The sequence below is a fragment of the Vulpes lagopus genome, chromosome 2, assembly GCF_018345385.1.
Source record: "Vulpes lagopus strain Blue_001 chromosome 2, ASM1834538v1, whole genome shotgun sequence".
NCBI lineage: Eukaryota > Metazoa > Chordata > Mammalia > Carnivora > Canidae > Vulpes > Vulpes lagopus.
Window position 1 is genome coordinate 37,372,805 of NC_054825.1, and position 24,537 is coordinate 37,397,341.

Consider the following 24,537-nt stretch of genomic DNA (forward strand, 5'->3'; position numbering starts at 1 on the left):
GTGTGGGGGACTTGGGTGACTCAGTGGTTGAGCATCCACCTTTGGCTCAGGTCATGATCCCGGGGTTCTGGGATCAAGTCCCACATCAGGCTCCCCTTGGGGAGCCTGCTTCTCCCTCTGCTTCTCTCTCTCTGTGTCTCTCATGAATAAATAAAATCTTTTTCTAAAAAAAGCACTGTGGTAGAAAATTGTATTTTTTTCAGAGGACCCCAATTATCTATAATCTTAAGTTTCATGGAAATAAGTAAAGACCATCCAAATGAGAACAAGCAGAGGTTATTTATTCTGAACTTGCTATAGTAAGAGAGTCAACCACCATCAGTTGGTTTTGACAGAAACTCGAAGGCAGGCAGAGGAGGGAAAAGCTTTACAGTAAAAAAAGGGGGTGAGGGAGAGAGGCTTCAGGCACGTTGTGCTTGGAAGTTGTTGGCAGGGGGAAGCGGAAGGTAGGCTACCTAGAAGTCAGGCATCTTATGAGATTTGCTTTGGGAACATATTTGGCTCTCTCTGATTGGTTCTGATTTGGAAATAGCAAAAGTGGGGAACGTGGCAGTCATAGACCAAGCCTCAACCATTCTGGGCCAGTTCCTACAGAGGTGTGGGTCAGGGCTTCTCAGTTTACATGTGGTCTGGTCATTGTATGTCTGCATATTGTCTCTCAGTCTTCCTTTCTGATCATTTTCTTGCTTGTGAGAAGTTGGTGAATTTAGGGAAGTCTAGAAATCCAGATCTTCACCACTTTGAGATTGATTGTTCAGTCCTCTACATGGCCAACTGTATCATGAAGTCTTCTCAGCCTTTCTGTTGTATCACCATGAGGATCATCTGATGAGGAAAGTAGCTGTGCAGAAGCATTTCAGACCCTGGATAGAATGCAGTGGACCAGTATTACTACCCCTATGACATAAACAAGAATGAGAACAATTAATAACCCTTGTCAGATGCTTTGAACCCAGAATCCTAACCCAGGCCAAGAATAAATTCCATACAGGTCCTGAGGGTCAGTTTTACAGAGCAAGTAGCTTTTACCCATAAGGCACTGTAGAGCCTGCCCCACCTTCCCTGTGTCACTGATCCAAGGACAGTATTAGGATTGGCACACACCATGACTTACCCACATGAAATTTAGAACAATGCAGCTGTCTCTTTACAGCTTCTCCAGTGTCAATTTAAGGTAGTAATCAATTTGTGCTCCATGAATAGTTTCAGGGAGAAAATTTAGTTGTTTGGCATCATGATCTGCAGAGCGTTTACTTTAGCTTCAGTATTGTTGTCTCTTTTTGCATGGTTCTCGACCTTCATAGTAGTCACCTTTGTAGGAAATAGAATGCATCTAAAAGTTGCTTAACTTGTCCATTTTTGTGGGGGTTCTAGCATCCCAAAGTTGTGTGGCACCCCAAAAACATATTTCCTGTCTATATTATATGTTTACCCTCTAGTCTTTGGCTAGTTAACAAGCTGTAGTAAATGCAACACCTTCTGCCATTTTGACTGATTTTACCTCAGGAGAGGACTAAATTCTAAAGGAGATCTTCAATTAATGATAGTACATGCTGCTTGATATCTTCCAGCTTCGAGAATGATCCATCAGCAAACAGGATTAGTTCAGGGTTCTCAATATGAGACGATAATACATATGAGTAAGGTACAGAGAGTTCCCAAATTATCTGAGGTAAAATGATCACTAGGCTCCCCTTCTGCTAAGAGAAGCAGAATGCCTGGTTTCAGGGTATTGTAGCAGTAAGTAGTACCTGAGAGGGAGAGAGTAATAGAATTTCATAAGATGTTAAGCAGCTGGCTGAGAAGTGCTGTTTCCAGTCAATAGTAATGTCTCTACTTCAGGAAGGATCATGAGGTGAAGCGAGGAGCCTGGAACTAGCTCAGCAGAAGCATCCACAAATTTTGCAGCAGAACACCTGCCCTAACACTAGGGGCATATAGCATGTCAAGGGAAGGCTAGGTAGTAAGTGATGGGTTTTGGATGGTTCCCGTGAAACTCCAAGGTCTTGTCCAGATTGCTCATGCACAAATAGACAGAAGGGCCTTCTGTTGTTTCAGATGTCTAGGGAAAGAGGCCACTGAGGAGCCACCTCAGGTTCCAGAAAGTCTGTTCATTTTGGGGCTCCCAGAGGAGAGAATCTCTTACTAAGAACTTAGTTCATAAAGAGGTATAAAAATCACAGAAAAATTTAGCACCAATGGGTGCTGAAAAATCTAGTGTAAACTTTAAATCCTGGGATGCCTGGATACCTCAGCAGTTGAGCATCTGCCTTTGGCCCAGGGCATGATCCCAGGGTCCAGAATTGAGTCCCACATTAGGTTCCCTGCGAGGAGCCTGCTTCACCCTCTGCCTATGTTTCTGCTTCTCTCTCTCTCTCTCTCTCTCTCTCTCTCTCTCTCCCTCTGTGTGTCTTTCATGAATAAATAAAATCCTTAAAAATAAATAAATAAACCTTTAAGTCCTCTCAGATGTGATTTTGTGAAGGAGCTACCATAGATTTGAGTAGGTTTTAGTCTATCAGAAGAGAATGTTTTCCCCTTCTATTGAACCACATCCTAAATAACAGACTGTATTTTGGCAAAATGGCAATTTGTCTTTTGAAATATTATGACCTTCTTCCTAGGCTGAGAATAAGTAAATGGAATCCTTTTTTCTCTGAGTAGAGTAGGAGATCATCTATATATGGTGTCCTAACAATCACAAGGGAAATTTAGATAACTTAAATTAGATCATTTAATTTTTTTTCATTTTTCCTTTTCATTTAATTAAAATTAGATAATTTAGATCTTGATTAACAACTTGAGAAAAATAGTAGGATACTTCGGTGAACCCTTGGGGCATGACCATCCTGAAGGACAGTTATCTTCCCCAGGTGAAGGTAAGAAAGGTACTGTCGTCATTCAAACACATATTCAAAAGACAAATAGTGGGATCCCTGGGTGGCGCAGCAGTTTGGCACCTGCCTTTGGCCTAGGGCACGATCCTGGAGACCCGGGATTGAATCCCACGTCGGGCTCCCGGCGCATGGAGCCTGCTTCTCCCTCTGCCTGTGTCTCTGCCTCTCTCTCTCTGTCTCTGTGTGTGTGACTATCATAAATAAATTAAAAATTTTTAAAAAAAAGACAAATAGTATGTGAGTCCATTCACATGAGTTACATAGAGCAGTCAAATTCATAGAGGCAGAAAGTAGAATGTTGGTTGCCAGGGGCTGGGAGAAGGTAAAGTGGGGAGTTAGTATTTATGGGGGAAGAGTTTCAGTGTGGGATGAGGAAAAAGTTCTGGAGCTGGATAGTGGAGATGGCTATGTAGAACAATGTAAATGTACTTCATGCCACTGAACTGTATACTTAATGGTTAAAATTGTAGGGTTTATGTTGTGGAAATTTGCTATTAATATGTACAAAAAGTTATTGACTGTCCTGTTCTAGAAGCACATTGAAAAAAGCTGAGCAAAGATTCACTACAGCCAGTGTCTTCAGCAAGTGGCTCACAGGATGGTATATGGGCCAGAGAATGGGGAATAACAATTTTGTGAATGGCCCTGAGGCCATTCTTTACTGCCAGGATGGGCATATTACAAGGGTAGGGTACAAGAAGATCTTTGGATATAAGACTTCAACTATAGACTTAATCCCTTCCTTTGCTTTTGGTTTCAAGGGATATTGGAGAAGTTTGGGTAATGGTTTGGTAGGTTCTCTCTAAACTTTAATAGATTCTACTCCAATTATTCTTATTCCATTACAGTAGAATTTTTAGCCCAGAAAGTGTCAGGTATATTTGATACACACCCCCAGGTAAGAAAATTATCTGGGGGTGTGTATCAAATATAATGGAGAATCCAGAGCAGAATCAGCTTGCTTCTGAGTAAAGGGATCCTATGGAATCTCACAAATAGTCCCAAGTACTCTGGTGTGCATTTAGTATTACAAAGTAAGTTTCTCCCTGTTACCTTTGAAGAGACAATGTCACAGAGCAGGAAGGAATGTTTTGCAATCAACAGCTCAAGGCTCATAGTTATGGTCTGGGAAATAGAGAAAATTGTGGGTTATTTAAAATGCTCACCATCTGCCATATGTTTACTCCTAGGAAAAGACTGAGCAAAAGTGGCAGGGTTTAATGCAGAAAGAGTAGCACCTGAATCTATCAGAAATTGGTGAGGTTGCCATCTATAGTGGGTAGAATTGTGCCCCCAAAAGATAAGTTCAAGTCCGTACTTCCAGAGCCTGTGAAATTGACCTTATCCGAAAATAGGGTCTTTATGGATGCAATCATGTTAAGATGAGGTCATGCTGCATTAAGGTGGCCCCTAATCCGATGATTCGTACCCTTACAAGAAGAGGGAAATTTGGACACAAGGAAGACATGGGGGGAAATACCGTGTATAGATGGACACTGGCGTGGAGAGAAGACCAAACTCAGGTCTGTGAACCAGCTTGAGCAACAGGGTTCTAGGGCTGTGCCAGTGTTCTATCCTATGATTCTCCATATGATAAACAACACATAGAAAGTACACAAAACATAAAAGACAGCAAAAGGGGATGAAAGGAATGGACTGATTCCATCAAAGATGCCTAACAAATGGAAATCGATAACAAAACCAGATTCCCAAACTAAGAAATAGCCAAGGAACTCCATGCAAAGCGAGCAGTGGTCAGACCCAATGCCAATTTACCATATCCTTACAGACTTGATAAACCAAGAACAGCAATTCATAGGGGGCCTCTGTGAATACCATGCCTGATTGAAGCCTCTGGTCTGAGGCAATAAGCAGGGAAGAGCATATCTTGGTGGCGCCACTGGGAAAACGGTGGAAACAAAGATGGTTGGAATGAGAATAGGCAAAGCCTATTCAGAGCTTGCTATAGCAAGGAAGTCAGCCCCTATCACTTTCATTTGGCAGGAGCTCAAAAGCAGGCTTAGGGAGTGGGAAAGTTTTACAGGCAAAAAAAAAGAAGCGTCAGAGATTGTTGGGGGAAAAAAACTACATTCTTCTGGTATTAATATACCACAACAGTACGTTAGTATTTTTCTCAATGGAACTATTTATTTTATGTATATCACCATTACTTGCCACAGAACTTGAATTACTCATTATCTCTCAAAATATAAATTATATACAGTTAGTATTTGATTTAGCAATTCAAAAAATAATAAAAAGCTAACAATTTAAATCCATTGATGGCAGAATCTCAATTTATTTTAAAAACAACAATTCTAATGGGGGATTCAAATAACAGTTTACAAGAAGTGACAGCTGACCCTAACCCTGCTGCTTTGATTTCATGTCAGGTCCTGTCCTGGGAGAGCCTCTGCAGTTTCTTCTCTGAGTTTCTGTTTCTTTCACTGTAAACTGAGGACCATAACCTACTCCACAGGGATGTCAAGAGGATTAGAGGGGTTAAAACAGAGGGAGCACTGAGAGAAGCACTTGCTGCTGAGTGCATATTCTGCTTGTGCCAGATGTGGCTACATGGCCTGATCAGTAAGGAAAGTGTAGGACAAAGGAAGAAAAACAAATGCTATAAATAAAGAAGAAAACCCAGCACTTATAAGGCTAGTGGAGGTAGACAAAGGATAGAATGTTTAACATGGATGGGAGTGGTTCTACTGTGCATTGCAGCACAACAGGAAGTGAGGCTGTTTTGCATCTGGTTAGTGGAAGTAGAGGCTTATCTTGCTATTACTTTGGCCCCCACTAGAGGAAAGTTATAGCTGTAGAATGAATACTAGTATTTATTCATTCACGCATCTGTGGGTATGCAGAGAGCACCTATAATGGGTCAGGTCCTGGGCCTGGTTTAGGGGTGCCTGAGAGAAAAAGGAGAGGCCATGTTCCTGCCCTGGGGGAGTTGATAGTCCTCATCCAATTTAAAGTGTCCAAGGACAGCAGAAAGAGAGGACAGCCTAAGCATTTGCCATGATTGGATATGAGAGTAGAGGACAGGTCCAGATACTCCTTTTTCTGTAGACTTCCTAAGGGCCATCATCAGGAATGTCAAATACAGGCAGATTACAACATCTTAACTGAGGATATGTAGTGGACTTAGACTTGGATTGAGAGCTTCAAAGCTGCCACCCTGGGAATGTAATCCTCTGACAGTTCAGTGGCCTGCCATTTATATTTACTTGCAGTAACACTTTAAGTATTTAAAGAACTTCTGTCTTAACCTCTTTTTTAAAAAAAGATTTATTTATTCAGAGAGAGCGAAAGAGAGGCAGAGACACAGGCAGAGAGAGAAGCAGGCTCCATGCAGGGAGCCTGACGTGGGACTCAATCCTGGGTCTCCAGGATCACACCCCGGGGCTGCAGGCAGCGCTAAACCGCTGAGCCACCTGGGCTGCCCAAAGAACTTCTGTCTTAACCTCTTAAATCCACCAATGTTGTGCTCTGTACCCACTCTCTAATTCTCCCAAGAGAGAATACTTCACCTTTCCATTCACACTCCCAAGTTGGATCCTCAGACTTACAGGACAAACAACCATGGCAGGCTTAAACACTAGATAACTTGGGACGTGCAGGTGGCTCAGCAGTTTAGTGCCACCTTCAGCCCAGGGCGTGATCCTGGGGTCCTGGGATTGAGTGGATCTTGCTTCTCCCTCTGCCTGTGTTTCTGCCTCTCTCTTTCTCTCTCTCTCTCTTTCTCTCTCTCTCTCTCTCTGTGTGTGTGTGTGTGTCTTTCATGAACAAATATCTTTTAAAAAAAACACTAGATAACTAATTTATACTACATAGACTCACACAAGACTGATTGCCATACTGGAGCATAACTAGGCATCCAGACAGAAAGCTTAATTATGTCAGACAGTAAACTTAATCATTCCTGCCATCTGCTCAAGGGGCTAGTCAAGTGGCAGAGATTCTGAGTAAGGGAGAGATCCTTGTGTGTTCTTATTTTAATCAATTCAATTCACATTTATTGAACACTTCCTATGTATAAAGTACTGGTAGAGGAAAAAGACATGGTCCTTATCCTCAGAAGGTCACAGACCCATGGAATCTATGACTAGATGAATTATTTAGTCTTGGGCCAGATTTGGGGAAGGAGTGTTAACACTATAAATGTTTATTTACATTTGCGCAGAAATGACATGAAAGAGGAATGACAACTTGAAATTAGGAAGAGGCTGGAGGGCAGCCCCGGTGGCTCAGTGGTTTAGCACTGCCTTCCGCCCGGGGCATGATCCTGGAGACCGGGGATCGAGTCCCACGTCGGGCTCCCTGCATGGAGCCTGCTTCTCCTTCTGCCTGTGTCTCTGCGTCTCTCATGAATAAATAAATAAATAAATCTTTAAAAAAAAAAAAAAGGAAGAGGCTGGACATTCAGCAAGCCTATCTTAGAAGAAGGCTATCCAGACTCTCTTACCTGTGGGATTTCCCACAGACATATCTGAGAAGACTATCTGTATTAAAGACATCCCAATAACCATCATCCAGTGAAGACAGCTGTGATTAGGAGCAAGTCCTCCTTTCTGGGAATGCTACTTCTACAGGATGCATCCCATAGTCGCCTCCATTTTCTGCTCTAAGTAATGTACTCAATGGTGACAGTAACCTTCAATTGCCTGCCACCTGCCAGGTAGAGTGCCAAACCCTTCAGACACAGAATTGCTTTTAACCTTCACAACAACCTTAGGGAAGCGTCTGCTATTGTTATTGTCCCTACAACACAGCTTGAGGAAAAAGGCTAAGAGAGGCTGTGTGGTAACCTGCGCGGAGGAAAGCGGAGCCTGATGGGAGGCCAGACCCCAGAGCTGCTCTTAGAACCTTCGTGTCCTGCCCAGACACAGGCAGGGGCTGGTGCTGCCTGACATCCCCTCCCCTGCTCAGACCATCTCCCTAGGGCAGGACAAAGTGCCTTGGGGATGCCCTGAAATAAGCAGTTGAGTAGAGGGGATGCTGGGGAGGGCCTTCTCCCCCCTCCCCCCACTAAAATCAGACAATATCAGATCTCAAGCCATCTTCCACAATGTCTACCTCAAATCCCTCGGTTCACATACAAGGAAATCCTGGTCCAAAGGCCCAGCGGCAGCTCAGGACTTCCTTGCTGCGGTCCACGCGCAGCCCAGCACCCTCGAGGCTGCCCGAACACCTCTGGCGACCTATCAGTCCTTAGCTCAGCGTCCACCAAGGCATTCATCAACCCTTCAAGCTCCCAGGACAGGGGGCCCGGGCAGGACAGAGCTGTCATCCTCAGCCGAGTGCCTCCCACTCCTAGAGTCCGCCGTCCGCCGCGGGCTGGTACTCGGGTCTCCGCAGACTCTTGCTCCGGCGGAAACGGTTTTCTGCCTGGGGCAATCTCCCGGTGTCCACAGATCATTTATCGAGCTGCGCGCGCACACACACACACTTTAGACAATTGATTAATCAGAACCATATACCAGTTTCTAGGCTTCCTAAGCCCGACAGTGGGCGCTGGCGGGAAAGTGGGCGGGGCCGTCGGGGTCGGCAGTGGGCGGGGCCGGGGCGTGGGCGGGGCCGGGGCGTGGGCGGGGCGGGGCGGGCGCGCGCCGCGGCGGCAGCCTCATTTCCTCACGCGCGCCGGAAGTGGCGGTTGTCGGCGCGGCGGAGCGCGGGGGGCTCGGAGGCGGTGGTATCCCCTGCGCGCCGGGCGCCGCTGGTGTCTGCCTGCAGCCGGGGAGGAGGCGTAGCCGGGCGGTGGTGGCCTTGCATGCCCGGGTGAGCGCGGTGAGTACGCGGCCCCACGCAGCGTCGCCGGTCGGCGGCTCTCGCGGCTCGGGCCCGGGCGGAGGGCTGCGGGTCCCGGTCCGGGTCGGGTCGCTTCACGGGCGAGCTCGGGGGTTGGGACGGGGGCGGGAGGCCCCTATCGGATGGGGTCCCCTCCTGGACAAGCCCTCGGAGGACCGCTGCGGTGTCAGGAAGAGTCACAGCTTTTCGGAGCAGTTTGAGTTCTCTTTGGAGAACGATGCTGTCAGAGGACCGTTGCTTTGGGTGTGTTTCATTTTTACCACTTTCTTTTTTCATCTAACGCGCCATCCTCCCCGCTTCTCTCCGTGCGTAAACTCTCTAGTCAGCTGTTGCCTCCGTGGGGCGCTAACGTAGTATTCTCTTGACAGCAGCCCCTCGCCGCTTCTGTCTGTATCTGCCCGACAGAAAAGCAGGCGCCTTTCAGAGATGCACATTTGTGTAGGAATCAGTGCGGCCGAGGAGGCTACAGGACCGGGAGCCTCTTGCATTTTCAGTCTTCATCTGGAAAATTGCGCTATTCCTGGACAACTTTCGGAGGAATCATTTCTGAACGCAATAGTGATGCTTTAAGTGTGTGCGTGTGTGGTGACATTATTGGCAGGATGAAAATTCAGTTATAAATCTTAAGCTTTTATCTTTCAGCCTGTCCTTGAGATTTATATGCAGTGTCTGGACATTTAATCTCATTGAAGATTCTCAGGAGCTGAGTCCTCATTTCTGGTGGAATCAGTGTTGTCTTTAAATGTTGTATTAAGGGGCACCTGAGTGGCCCAGTGTTTGAGCATCTGCCTTAGGCTCAGGCGTCATCCCGGAGCCCTGGGATCGAGTCCCATGTCAGGCTCCCCGCAGGGAGCCTGCTTCTCCCTCTGCTTGTGTCTCTGCCTCTCTCTGTGTGTCTCTCATAAAAGAGTAAATCTAAAAGATAAATAAATTAAAATGTTGTATTAAAACAGTCCTTCCATACTTGGAGGTGGGAAACCAAGTGTTTTATGACTAACAATGTTAACCTTCATTCTGTATTATTATCCTGATGTGTCTAAAGCTGTCTTATGACCAAATGTAAAAAGGGTGTTGGGTTTCCAATATTTATGGCTAAATATGGTTAACTGTTCCAATATTTATTGAATATCGACATAAATATGCATAGTTTTCATTCCAGACAGTTTGGAAATTACATTTTTTTTTCTTTCTCAACTTTTTTATGTAAGTATGAAATACAGATGAAGTCATCAGGTACATAAATCTTAATTGCACAACTGAGTGGATTTTTATATATTTAATAACTTGTGTAACCATAAGCTACACCAAATTACACTTATAGAACATTTCCATCATCCCAGGAGTTTCCCTCTGCTTCTTCCGAGTTTTACTCTTACCCACCCCCATCAGTGTTCTGATTTCTGTCATTATCTGTTTTGTTTATGCTCAGCACATTGCTTGTGAGATTCACCCATGATGTTTCAAGTTCATTTTTAAAATTGCTGTTCAATATTCCATTGATAAGACTATATGACTATTCTTCTGTTGATGGATATTTGTGTTTTCAATTTCTATTTTTACATATTTTGAAGAATGCTAGGAACATTCTTATAAATGTTATTGGTGAACACCTATGTGCATTTCTTCAGCTGTGGAATAACTATCATAAGGTAGGCAGAAAATGGTTTGAGCCAAGATAGAGTCTTTCTTTTTCAGTATAATTTCTTTTAACTTCTGTAAAAAGGATAACTATTTTGAGTTCAAGACTTAAGTGATTCATTACTATATTATTATTTATTTATTTGGTTGCACACCTGTAACAATCTTCTGCCAGACTGTCATTATTTGTTTAACTCTTAGATAAGTCTGTTAGATAGAGCTGGTGACGATCTATCCCTGAAGCTTATTGCATAACACTTAGGTAAGAACTGTGTTACTCAAGTTGGTGGTTGTTAGGGGAAACGAAACACCACAAGGATAGGACTAAAAATGGATTGAAGAATCATGGGACTGCAAGTCAAAGAACTTATCTTGTTGCTAACGTACTATATAAGTACTGTGTGTAAAAATATAAAATTGTTACAAATGTGAATTTACCCAGGAGTACAGTGATTTCCAACAGATGCTGAATTGCTGATACATTTATAATGGGGACAAACAACAGAAATCAGTAACATATGAGAGATGCCCCAGGCTGAACAAATACATAGAAATAGACCTGAATCAATAGAGTTGATGTAAGAAACAGAAGAAAACTTTAAAATTACTATTAGTATGTTCAGATTTGGGAGGGCATCATGTCTATTGAACATATTCAGGCTGCCCTGAAAACAAACAGTTCTTGAATATTAAAACATAGAAAGTAGGGGAAAAAATAGCTATGACATGAAAAATAGATCCAGAAGAGTCAGTGAAAATCTCATAGCAGTTCTAGGAAGGAATAGAAATTAGAAAAGGAGAAACAACCACAAAAATCATGAGGGTAGGTGTATCCAGGCAGAATCTTGGGCCTCTAGAAAGATGTATCAGAAGATGAAGTACTGGCAAATCTAAATCAGCCCTTCCCTCTTTGGTCTCCATTTCATCTGTGTAGTGGGAATGATCAGTAAATATACCTTTTTAGCAGGCTTATAGAAAGATGTGGCATGGGTTAAGGGTTTCTAACAGTCCCTGTTTCCCACTCTCCTCCTTTCTTCTCCCCCTCACAAATCAAAATAGATACCAGATTTTCCATTCTTACCTTATGGTAGAATGGAAACAAAATACTATGTCAAAAGAAGAAAGGAAGGAAGGAAACGAGGAAATTTCAAAGTATCTGAGTTTATGAATGGACTAGACAGTGGACTACACTGAGAGTCTTAAGAGTATCGATAGACACACAAAGATACATTCCAATGAAAGTTATGAACTTCATGAATAAATTAATATACAGTCTCATAAGCTTCCATAAGCTACCTGTAAAGGAGTGAAAACAAAATTTGCACTTAGACTTCTAATCTGGAACATGGAATGTTAGATAACAGTGGAGCAGTGTTTAAAAAGTACTTATGAGATATATTTTGAACTAAGAAATTATACCTGTCATTCAAAGTGGGGGCAAAATAGGGGCCTCTGGGCAGCACAGTCAACTAAGCTTCTGACTCTTAGTTTTAGTTCAGGTCATGATCTTGGGGTTCTGAGATCACGCCCCATGTCAGGCTCTGAGCTCAGCGAGGAATCTGCTGGAGTTTCTCTCTCCCTCTGCCTCAACCCATGCTCACTCACTCTCTTATTCTTTAAAAAAAAAAAAAAAACTTAAAAAAAAAAAAGTAGGGACAAAACAAAGTTATTTTCACCCACACCCACTAGGAATACCCTAGGATGTATCAAGTGAAAAAAAAATTTTTTTTCAAAGATTTTACTTATTTATTCATGAGAGACACAGAGGGAGAAGCAGGCTCCCTGCTCCCAGGATCATGCCCTGAGCCAAAGGCAGACACTCAGTCGCTGAGCCACCCAGGTGTCCCTCAAGTAAAAAATTAATCCAAGAAAAATAGATGTGGAAATCAAGAAATAGTGACCAAAGAAAATAGTATAATTTATTTCTTGGCTACAAGGCATTAATAATGATAACTAAGACATGCTCAGGAAGGATTCATGGAACTTAGTAGTTAAAGTCTATAATCTGGAACAAATACTTAACATGATTTTAAAAGTTGTTTGGGAAGGTGGGAAATAGGTAAAGCCATCTTGGAAGGCTTAACCTGAGCAAGGGAAAAGCTATAGATTAGATACTGACCAATTTACATGCTGGAATAAAAACTTTAAGGAACTTTGACTTAGCAGTTCCATTTTCAGAAATTTATTCTATAGGTGAAATAACATGGTTCCACATGTTATGCTGGGATGTTTAATATAGTGGCAGTAGATTTGGAAGGATACATGAAAACTGGTGAAGAGACCTGGGCCTCTGGGCTAGAAGGAAGAAGTTTCCCTTTATACCCTAATATTTAACTTTTTTCCCATGTGTATTTATTTTGTGAAATTTTAGAAATGTAAAAAAAATTTAAGTATACAAAAATGTAAAGATTCAGACCATGAATTGCCAAATATGACTGGCCACCTATATTTAGTATGACCTGTGACCTAAGAGTGGAGTGGCTTTTATATTAAGTGCTTGAAAACAAACAAAAAATGAAAACAAAAGAAGAAGAATATTTTGTGAGATTAATTATAGGTAGTTCAACTTTCAGTATCCATTGGAATACAACTATGCTCACTCATTTACACATTTCCTTTTTTTTTTTTTTCTTCATTTATTTATTCATGAGAGACAGAGAAGCAGAGACGTAGGCAGAGGGAGAAGCAGGCTCCACGCAGGGAGCCTGATGTGGTACTCGATCCAGACCCGGGATCATGCCCTGAACCAAAGGCAGAAGCTCAACTGCTGAGCCACCCAGATGACACCCTATTTACACATTTTCTGTGGCTGCTTTTGTGCTCCAGGGCAGAGCTAAATGGTTGTGATAATTCACTACATGGCCCTTTACCTGAAATGTTTGTTAACCCCTGGTTTAGAGCCAGAAATAGACCTCCATATGCATAGGAATTTTGCTTATGACAAAAACGGTATTTCAAATTAGTGACAAGAGCATGGTAAGAATTGGCTATTTAATACATGGTAAGAATTGGCTGTTTAGGATTATTTCTAGTAGGAAAGCTAAAATGGAGAAGTCCTGCAGGAAGAGACCATTTGACTCCATTAACAACAAAACAAAACTTTGCATAAGGGGAATAACACCTAACACTGAGCACTTAATGCTTGTCATGTTTTAATTGACTAATTGTTAAAATAATACTGCAATACTGTATTCCTACTAAACAGATGAGAAAAGCTTACAGAGATTAAAGAATAATGAAGAATTAGAAAGTTGTAAAGCAGGTGTATGAATTTAGCCCATCTGGCTCCCAAGCCTATTATATGGACAAGATAAACTAAGAGAAAAGTTTATAATCTGTTAATACCATTTTATAGGTATTATCTGTGTTAAAACATCTGGGTCAAACTCATTCCTTTTGAATACTCTATTGTATAAATATCTACAGTTTACTTAATCTTTCTCCTTTTGATAGACTTTAAGTTGCTTTTATTTTGCTGTTACATATAGCAGTAGTAAACATAGATGTGATTACACACTAGTATGAGTATTTATGTAGTATGGAGTCCTTTTTTTTTTTTTTTTTTAAGATTTTGTATTTATTCATGAGAGACCCAGAGAGAGAGGGGGAGAGAGAGAGAGAGAGGCAGAGACACAGGCAGAGAGAGCAGCAGGCTCCATGCAGGGAGCCTGACATGGGACTCGACCCTGGGTTCCCAGGATCACACCCTGGGCTCCCAGGATCACACCCTGGGCTGAAGGTGGCGCTAAACCGCTGAGCCACTCAGGCTGCCCCAGTATGGAGTCTTAAAAATCTTAAAAGTGGAATTGTGAATTGCTGGATTAAAAAGCATGTACATTAAATCAAATTTGCCCTCCAAAAAATAAGGTGTGTGTGTGTGTGTGTGTGTGTGTGTGTGTGTGTGTGTGTCTATTTGTAGTTTATCTTTAATGAAAGGAATTGAAACATCTTGGAAGGTTGGACCTTGGTCATTTTAGACAAATACTTCATTTTATAGATGAAAGCCAGATAGGTAAGTATTATGCCTGCCCAAGATTATACAATTATTAAGTAGCTATTATATCTACTTGATTTTTGTAGTTGTTTTTCCTGTGCCACAGGCTACTTTTGACACATATTTCTGTTTTACCTATAATGTTAGCATGAATATTACTATTACTTGTTTTGCTGAAATCTGGGTACCTTGAATATAATTTTCCCCAGAAACACTTCTCAAAATGATCTGGTATTACTTGTTCTTAGCTCCCAACACAGTGTGACTGTCTTAATCAATTAAGACAGCTATAACAAAGTACCATAGACTGGCTTATGAATAATAGAAACTTATTTCTCTTAGTCTGAGATCAGAGTGCCAGCATAGTCGAGCTCTGGTGAGGGCCCTTTTCTGGGTTATTACAGACTGCCAACCTGTATCTTCACATGGCTGAAAGAGGGCTATGATGCTCTCTGGGATCTCTTTCATAAAAGCACTAATCCCATTAAGGAAAGGTGGACCCTCATGACCTACTTAACCTCCCAAAAGCCTTATCCCTAATATTATCACATTGGAGGTTAGGACTTCAACATATGAATGGGGGCTGGGGAGAGGAGCATTCAATCCATAGCAGTGCTTAAGGCATAGTAGGTACTTAAGCATTTGTTATGAATGAGTACTACTTTCTTGCGATCAGTACTTTTATTTCTAAAGACTTACAAACCATTTATTCAATAACATGTTAAAAAAAATCCATGTATCATTGTAACTCATCAATTGCTGAAGAAATAAAAGGTTCTAATTCCTTCCCTTATAAATATTTATTTACACTTCGTAATGTCTTAGTTTGTTTTTCTGACAGTGCTTATGTTTTCCAAATAATTTTGTAACTTTGTTTTTGTTATCTAAAAAATGAGCTAAAAATTATAAATTTAGGTTTTGAAAACTTTAGTAAGAAATTGTACAAAAATTTAGGAAGACTATATGGAATAGAACTTTTAAAATAAATAGATTCAAATGGATTGTATTTTGCAAAACGTAGTAGGTTACTCTTACTGCAGAGGTTATTTTGACACACTGCAGTATAAGTATCATGGAAATTATGTATGAAATATGTGTAAGTAGTACTATAAAATTATAGAATCAAAAGATTGAGTAGAAACTGCTTAAAAGTCATATTATTATGTGTAGGATCAGTGTCATAGAATGAACTGTGTTTAGCACTTTTCTGTTGTCTCAATCACAATGCAAATAGAACAGATGTAATGAGACCTTCAGAGTAATATAAGTTCTGCTTTTTTTAGAGAGCAGTTGTTTAATTTTGTTTTTGTTTTTTTAAAGACTTTTTATTTTTTATTTTATTTTATTTATTTTTAAAGATTTTATTTATTTATTCATAGAGACGCAGGCAGAGACACAAGCAGAGGGAGAAGCAGGCTCCATGCAGGGAGCCCGATGTGGGACTCGATCCCGGGTCTCCAGGATCATACCCCGGGCTGCAGGCGGCGCTAAACCGCTGCGCCACCGGGGCTGCCCAAGATTTTTTATTTTTAAGTAATCTCTACACCCAATGTAGGACTCAAACTCACAACCCCAAAACCAAGAGTTCTATGCTCTACTGACTTAGCCAGCCAGGTAACCCTCTTATTTTTGTGTTTTAAATTCAAACTTGGAGTCAACAAATCTTCATGCTTGTCTTAATGAACACAATGGAGTTTTTCTAAAATGTTTCTTTGGTGCTACTACTAAAACTAAATCTGATTTTGTTTTATTTTGTAAATAGCTTCATTGAAGTATCATTGACATACAGTAAACTATATATATTTAAAGTATATAATTTGATAATTTGAACATATGTATACACCTTTGAAATCATCACCACAGTCAAAATGATAGATCATATCTATCATTCCTAAAAGTTTCCTGTGCTCTTTTATAATTGCTTCCTGTTACCACTTCCCTGACCCTCTATTCCGCCCCCCTCCGCCCCCCCCCCCCCCCCCCCCCCCCGCAGGCAACCACTGACTCATACTGTTTTCTATCGCTACAAATTGCTTACATTTTCTGGAATTTTATATAAATGGAATCATACAGTATATAATCTTCTGTTGTCTGTCACTAAGAATAATTACTGAGATTCACCCATTATGATGCATGTATCAGAATGGCTATACCAGTTTATTTATCCATTCACTTGTAAACACTTGAGTTGTTTCTAGTTTTTGGCTATTACCTATAAAACTATGAGTATTTGTATACAAATCTTTGTACAGACATATGCTTTCATTTCTCTCAGATCAATATCTAGGAATGAAATGACTGAATCAAGATAGGCTTACGTTTAACTTGTTAGGAAACTGTAAAGTCATTTTACATTCCCACCAGCAGGATATGAAAGTTGTAGTTCTTCCACATTGTCACCAACACATCACTTTTTAATTTTAACTTTTCTAAAATTAGCCATTCTGTGTAATGGTATCTCCTTGTGGTTTGACAGTGTTGAACATTTTTTTCATGGGATTATTTGAAGTGTTTGTGCTTTTTGCCAAGTTTTAACTGAGTTGTGTTTTTTTCTGTTATCACATTTTGATAGTTTTTAAGTATATATGCTGAATATAAGTCCTTTATCAGATATATGCTTTGCACCTATTTTCTCCAGGTCTGTAATTTGTCTATTCATTCTCTTAACAATGTATTTCAAAGAGGACAAGTTAATAAATTTTGATGAAGTCCAGTTTATCAGTTATGCTGTTACTGTTGGATCAAAGAAGCCTTTGCCTAACTTAAGGTCACAAAGATTTTCTTCTGTGCTTGCTTCTAATTGTATAGTTTTAGGTTTTTCATTTAGATTTGTGAATTCTATCCTAGTGGATATGACGTAGTATCTTGGTATAATTTTGATTTTCATTTCCATACTGGCTAATGATGTTGAGCCATCTTCACGTGCTTATAGACCATTTTTTATACATTTATTTTTATTGATTTTCAATTTGCCAACATATAGAATAATACCCAGTGCTCATCCCATCAAGTGCCCCCCTCAGTGCCCGTATCCGAGTCACCTCCACCCCCGCCCACCGCCCCTTCCACCACCCCTAGTTCGTTTCCCAGAGTTAGGAGTCTCTCATGTTCTGTCTCCCTTTCTGGTATTTCCCACTCATTTTTTCTCCTTTCCCCTTTATTCCCTTTCACTATTTTTTATATTCCCCAAATGAATGAGACCATATAAGGTCTGTCCTTCTCCGATTGACTTACTTCACTCAGCATAATACCCTCCAGTTCCATACACATCGAAGCAAATGGTGGGTATTTGTCGTTTCTAATGGCTGAGTAATATTCCATTGTGTACATAAACCACATCTTCTTTATCCATTCATCTTTCAGTGGACACCAAGGCTCCTTCCACAGTTTGGCTATTGCTGGACATTGCTGCTATAAACATCGGGGTGCAGGCGTCCCGGCGTTTCATTGCATCTGTATCTTTGGGGTAAATCCCCAGCAGTGCAAATGCTGGGTCATAGGGCAGATCTATTTTTAACTCTTTGAGGAACCTCCACACAGTTTTCCAGAGTGGCTGCACCAGTTCACATTCCCACCAACAGTGCAGGAGGGTTCCCCTTTCTCCACATCCTCTCCAACATTTGTGGTTTCCTGCTTTGTTAATTTTCCCCATTCTCACTGGTGTGAGGTGGTATCTCATTGTGGTTTTGATTTGTATTTCCCTGATGGCAAGTGATGCAGAGCATTTCTCATGTGCTTGTTGGCCATGTCTAGGTCTTCTTCTGTGAGATTTCTGTTCATGTCTTTTGCCCATTTCATGATTGGATTGTTTGTTTCTTTGCTGTTGAGTTTAATAAGTTCTTTATAGATCTTGGAAACTAGTCCTTTATCTGATGAGTCATTTGCAAATCTCTTCTCCCATTCTGTAGGTTGTCTTTGAGTTTTGTTGACTGTATCTTTTGCAGTGCAAAAGCTTCTTATCTTGATGAAGTCCCAATAGTTCATTTTTGCTTTTGTTTCTCTTGCCTTCATGGATGTATCTTGCAAGAAGTTGCTGTGGCCAAGTTCAAAAAGGGTGTTGCCTGTGTTCTCCTCTAGGATTTTGATGGATTTTTGTGTCACATTAAGATCTTTCATCCATTTTGAGTTTATCTTTGTGTCTGGTGCAAGAGAGTGGTCTAGTTTCATTCTTCTGCATGTGGATGTCCCATTTTCCCAGCACCATTTATTGAAGAGGCTGTCTTTTTTCCAGTGGATAGTCTTTCCTGCTTTGTGAAATATTAGTTGACCATAAAGTTGAGGGTCCACTTCTGGCTTCTCTATTCTGTTCCATTGATCTATGTGTCTGTTTTTGTGCCAGTACCACACTGTCTTGATGATCACAGCTTTGTAGTACAACCTGAAATCTGGCATTGTGATGCCCCCAGCTATGGTTTTCTTTTTTAAAATTCCCCTGCTATTCGGGGTCTTTTGTGATTCCACATAAATCTTAAAGTAATTTGTTCTAACTCTCTGAAGAAAGTCCATGGTATTTTGATAGGGATTGCATTAAACGTGTAAATTGCCTTAGGTAACATTGACATTTTCACAATATTAATTCTTCCAATCCATGAGCATGGAATATTTTTCAATCTCTTTGTGTCTTCCTCAATTTCTTTCAGAAGTGTTCTATAGTTTTTAGGGTATCGATCCTTTACCTCTTTGGTTAGGTTGATTCCTAGGTATCTTATGCTTTTGGGTGCAATTGAAAGTGGGATTGACTCCTTAATTTCTCTTTCTTCAGTCTCATTGTTAGTGTATAGAAATGCCACTGACTTCTGGGCATTGATTTTGTATCGTGCCACGCTGCCAAATTGCTATATGAGTTCTAGCAATCTTGGGGTGGAGTCTTTTGCGTTTTCTATGTAGAGTATCATGTCATCGGTGAAGTGGGAGAGTTTGACTTATTGGCCAATTTGAATGCCTTTTATTTCTTTTTGCTGCCTGATTGCTGAGGCTAGGACTTCTAGTACTATGTTGAATAGCAGTGGTGAGAGTGGACCTCCCTGTCTTGTTCCTGATCTTAGGGGAAAGGCTCCCAGTGCTTCCCCATTGAGAATGATATTTGCTGTGGGCTTTTCGTAGATGGCTTTTAAGATGTTGAGGAAAGTTCCCTTTCCTCTATCCCTACACTCTGAAGAGTTTTGATCAGGAATGGATGCTGTATTTTGTCAAATGCTTTCTCTGCATCTATTGAGAGGATCATATGGTTCTTGTTTTTTCTCTTGTTGATATGATGAATCACATTGATTGTTTTACAAGTGTTGAACCAGCCTTGCATCCCGAGGATAAATCCTACTTGGTCATGGTGAATAATCTTCTTAATGTATTGTTGTATCCTATTGGCTAGTATCTTGTTGAGAATTTTTGCATCCATGTTCATCAGGGATATTGGTCTATAATTCTCCTTTTTGGTGTGGTCTTTGGTTTTGGAATTAAGGTGGTGCTGGCCTCAGAATGAGTTTGGAAGTACTCCATCTCTTTCTATCTTTCCAAACAGCTTTAGTAGAATAGGTATGGTTTCTTCTTTAAACGTTTGATAGAATTCCCCAGGGAAACCATCTGGCCCTGGACTTTTGTGTCTTGGGAGGTGACTGCTTCAATTTCCTCCCTGGTTATTGGCCTGTTCAGGTTTTCTATTTCTTCCAGTTCCAGTTTTGGTCGTTTGTGGCTTTCCAGGAATGCGTCCATTTCTTCTAGATTGCCTAATTTATTGGTGTATTGCTGCTCATAATATGTTTTTAAAATCGTTTGTATTTCTTTGGTGTTGGTCATGATCTCTCCTTTCTCTTATAGGCCATTTTTAAGAGAAATGACTAATCAGATCTTTTGCCCATTGGGTTATTTATACTTTCAATATAAGTTGTTAAGAGTTCTTTATGTATTCTTGATTCAGATCCCTATCAATAGATACATAATTTACAAATATTTCCCCCATACCCTAGTTGTCTTTTACTTTATTGAGGATATCCTTTGCAGGACAAAAGTTTTTAATTTTAATGAAGTTCAATTTATTTATTTTGTCTTTGGTCTTTTTGTGTCATATCTAACCAATCACTGCCTAATTGAAAACCACGGATATTTACACTTATGTTTCCTAAGAGCTTTATAATTTTAACTCTTACATTTAGATCTTTGAACCACTTGGAGTTAAATGTTTATTATAGTTAAAAATTTATTATAGGGTGGGAGTCCAGTTTCATTCTTTTGCATGTGAATATCTGGTTGTCCTTGCACCATTTATTGAAAAGACTATTCTCCATTGAATTATCTTTCCACCTTGTGGAAATCAGTTGACTTAATGTGAAGGCTTATTTCTGAACCCTAAATTCTATTGATCTATATGTCTATTCCTATCCTAGTACCACACTATCTTTAAAAAAAAAAAAAATTATTTGAGGCAGAGCACAAGTGGAGGAAGGAGCAGAGGAAGAGGGACAGGGACAAGCAGACTCCCCACTGAGTGGGGAGCCCAACACAGAGCTCGATCCAGGGCCCTTAGTTTTCAATCTGAGCCAAAATCAGATGCTTAATCAACTGGGCCATCCAGGTCCCCTCCACACTATCTTGATTACTGTAGCTTTGAAGTAAGTTTTGAAATGGGAAAGAGTGAGTCCTTCAATTTTGTTCTCCATTCTCTAGACTATGTTGACTATTCTGGGTTCCGTGAATTTTAGGCTTGTCAATTTCCAAAAAGAAGTCATCTGGGATTCTGTAGAGAATTGTGTTGAATCTGTAAATCAATTTGGAGAATATCAGTGTTTTAATAACATTAAGTCTTCCAATCCATGAGCATAGGTGTCTTTCCATTTATTTAAATCTTCTTTAATTTCTTTCAGTAATATTTTATAATTTTCAGAGTATGAATCTCACACTTCTTTTGTTAAAATTATTTCTAAGCATTTTATTCTTTTTGGTATATATCAAATTGTTTTCTTAATTTCATTTTTAGATTTTCATTGCTGGCATGTAGAAATACACTTGATTTTTATATTCAATATATAAACAACTTGACTAAACTCATTTATTAGCTATAATAGATTTTTAGGGAATATCTTAGGATTTTCTATATACAAGATCACATTATCTGCAAACATTTGACTTCTTCCTTTCCAACCTAGGTTTCATTCTAGTTCATTTTCTTGCCTAATTGCCCTGACTAGAACCTCCTTCAGTACAGTGTTAATAAGAAGTGATGAGAACAGACATCTTTGTCTTATTCCTGATCTTAAGAGAAAGGCATGCAGTCTGTCACCATTATATGTGAAGTTAGCTATGGGGTTTTTTTAGTATATGCCCTTTATAAGGTTGAGGAAGCGTCCTTATATTATTAGTTTGTTTTGTGGTTTTATTAAGAAAAGGTGCCAAATTTTGTCAAATGTTTTGTCGATTGATATGATCATATGAGTTTTGTCCTTTATTGATATGGCATAATAAATTAATTGATTTTAATTTTTTAAAAGATTTTATGTATTTACCTGAGAGAGAGAGAAACAGCACATGCATACATGAGCAGGGAAGGGTTGAGAGTGGGTGGAGGGACAGGGAGAAGCTGACTCCCAACGGAGCAGGAACCTGAGAACGTGACCTGACTCAAAGGCAGATGCTTAACCAACTGAACCACTCAGACACCCCAAAATCATTGATTTTTAGATGATAAACCAACCTTGCATTTCTGGGATAAATCTCACTTGGTTGTGTTATATAATACTTTTTATGTGTTGATGGATTCAGTGTACTAATTTTTTTAATTTTTATTTAAATTCAGTTAATTAACATAGTGTTGTACTGGTTTCAGAGGTAGAGGTTAGTGATTTGTCAGTCTTATATAATACCCAGTGCTCATTATATCACATGCCCTTCTTAATGTCCATCATGCAGTTACCCCATCCCCTTGCCCCCCTCCCCTCCAGCAACCCTCAGTTTGTTTCCTATGATTAAGAGTCTCTTATGGTTTGTTTTCCTTTCTGATTTCATTTTGTTTTATTTTTTTCCTCTCTTCCCCTATGATCTCCTGTTTTGTTTCTTAAATTCCACATGTGAGTGAGATCATATGATAATTATCTCTGATTGAGTTATTTCATTTAGCAATGATATCCTATGGTTCTATACACATCATTGCAAATGGCAAGATTTCAATTTTTTTCATGGCTGAGTAGTATTCTGTTGTGTGTGTGTGTGTGTGTGTATATATATATACATATATATATACACACACACACACATCACATCTTTATCCATTTATCTGTTAATGGACATCTGGGGTCTTGCCATAGTTTGGCTATTTTGAACATTGCTGCTATTTGAACAATGGGGTGCAGGTGCCCCTTCGGATCACTACAATTGTGTCTTTGAGGTAAATAACCAGTAGTGCAATTGCTGGGTCATAGGGTAGGGTAGCTCTATTTTCATCTTTCTGAGAAACCTCCATACTGTTTTCCAGAGTTGCTGTACCAGCTTGCATTCCCATCAACAATGTACAGGGTTCCCCTTTCTCCACATCCTCACCAACCTGTCATTTCCTGACTTGTTAATTTTAGCCATTCTGACTGGTGTGAAGTGGTATCTCATTGTAGTTTTGATTTGTATTTCCCTGATGCCAAGTGAGGTAGAGCATTTTTTCATGTGTTTCTTCACCATTTATGTCTTTAGAGAAATGTCTGTTCATGTCTTCTGCCCATTTCTTAATTGGATTATTTGTTCTTTGGGTGTTGAGTTTGGTAAGTTCTTTATAGATTTTGGACACTAGCTCTTTATCTGATATGTCATTTGTAAATATCTTTTCTCATTCTTTTGGTTTCTTTTGGTTTTGTTGACTGTTTCCTTTGCTGTGCAAAAGCTTTTTTTCTTGATGTCAAGTCCCAATAGTCCATTTTTGCCTTTGTTTCCCTTGCTTTTGGAGTCATGTCTAGGAAGAAGTTGCTGCAGCCAAGGTCACAAAGGTTGCTGCCTGTATTCTCCTGTAGGATTTTGATGGATTCCAGTCTCACGTTCAGGTCTTTCATCCATTTTAAGTCTGTTTTTGTGTATGGTGAGGAAATGGCCCGGTTTCATTCTTCCTCAAGTGGCTGTCCAATTTTCCCAACACCGTTTGTTGAAGAGACTGTCTTTTTTTCCATTGGATATTCTTTGCTTCTTTGTTGAAGATTAGTTGACCGTAGAGTTGAGGGTACATTTCTAGATTCTCTCTTCTGTCCTGTTGATCTAAGGGTCTGTTTTTGTGCCAGTACCATACTGTCTTGATGATTACAGTTTTGTAATAGAACTTAAAGTCTGAAATTGTGATGCCACCAGTTTCAGTTTCTTTTTCAACATTCCTTTGATTATTTAGGGTCTTTTCTGATTCCATACAAATTTTAGGATTATTTTTTCCAATTGTGTGAAATAAGTTGATGGTATTTTGATAGGGATTACATTGAATGTATAGATCACTCTACATAGCATAGGCATTTTAACAATATATGTTCTTCCAATCCATGTGCATGCAGTGTTTTTCCATTTCTTTGTGTCTTCCTCAATTTCTTTCATAAATGTTCTATAGTTTTCTGAGTACAGGTCCTCTGCCTCTTTGGATAGGTTTATTCCTAGGTATCTTGTGGTTTTGGGTGCAATTGTAAATGGGATCGAATCCTTAATTTCTCTTTATTCTGTCTCATTGTTAATGTATAGAAATGCAGCTGATTTCTGTGCATTGATCTTATATCCTGCCACTTTGCTGAATTCCTCTATGAGTTCTGGCAATTTTGGAGTGGAGTCTTTTGGGTTTTCCATATAGAGTATCATGTCATCTGCAAAGAGTGAGAGTTTGACTACTTCCTTGCTGATTTGGATGCCTTTCATTTTGTTGTCTGATTGCTAAGGCTAGGACTTCTAGTCCTATGTTGAATAGCAGTGGTGATAGTGGACATCCCAACCATGTTCCTGACCTTAGGGGAAAGCTTTCAGTTTTTCCCCACTGAGAATGATATTCACTGTGGGCTTTTCATATGCAACTTTTATGATATTGAGGTATGTTCTCTCTATCCCTACACTGTGAAGAGTTTAAATCAAGAAAAGGGGCTGTACTTTGTCAAATGCTTTTTCTGCATCTATTGAGAGGATCGTATGGTTTTTGTCTTTTTATTAATATAGTGTATCACATTGATTGATTTGTGGATGTTGAACCACCCTTACAGCCTA

General features: G+C 40.0%; 1 protein-coding gene and 1 long non-coding RNA gene across 8 annotated transcripts in view; one reads left to right on the forward strand and one right to left on the reverse strand.

Annotated features, from left to right (window-relative positions):
* Positions 1 to 260: 260 nt before the first annotated feature.
* LOC121485077 lies at positions 261 to 8,379 on the reverse strand. The gene is made up of 3 exons (XR_005986194.1): positions 7,977 to 8,379; positions 1,115 to 1,311; positions 261 to 897 (listed from the first exon to the last, which is right to left on the reverse strand). It is a non-coding gene; the product is annotated as an uncharacterized LOC121485077 (long non-coding RNA).
* Positions 8,380 to 8,512: 133 nt separating this feature from the next.
* CSGALNACT2 (chondroitin sulfate N-acetylgalactosaminyltransferase 2) overlaps positions 8,513 to 24,537 on the forward strand; it is a 55,185-nt gene continuing 39,160 nt past the window's right edge. For 3 of the 7 annotated variants that reach the window (XR_005986156.1, XM_041744758.1, XM_041744757.1), the window contains exon 1: positions 8,513 to 8,687. The gene's annotated coding sequence lies outside the window, so the exon portion shown is untranslated. The remainder of the gene's footprint in view (positions 8,688 to 24,537) is intronic. The other 4 variants (XM_041744754.1, XM_041744755.1, XM_041744756.1 and 1 more) reach the window with 3 other exon arrangements.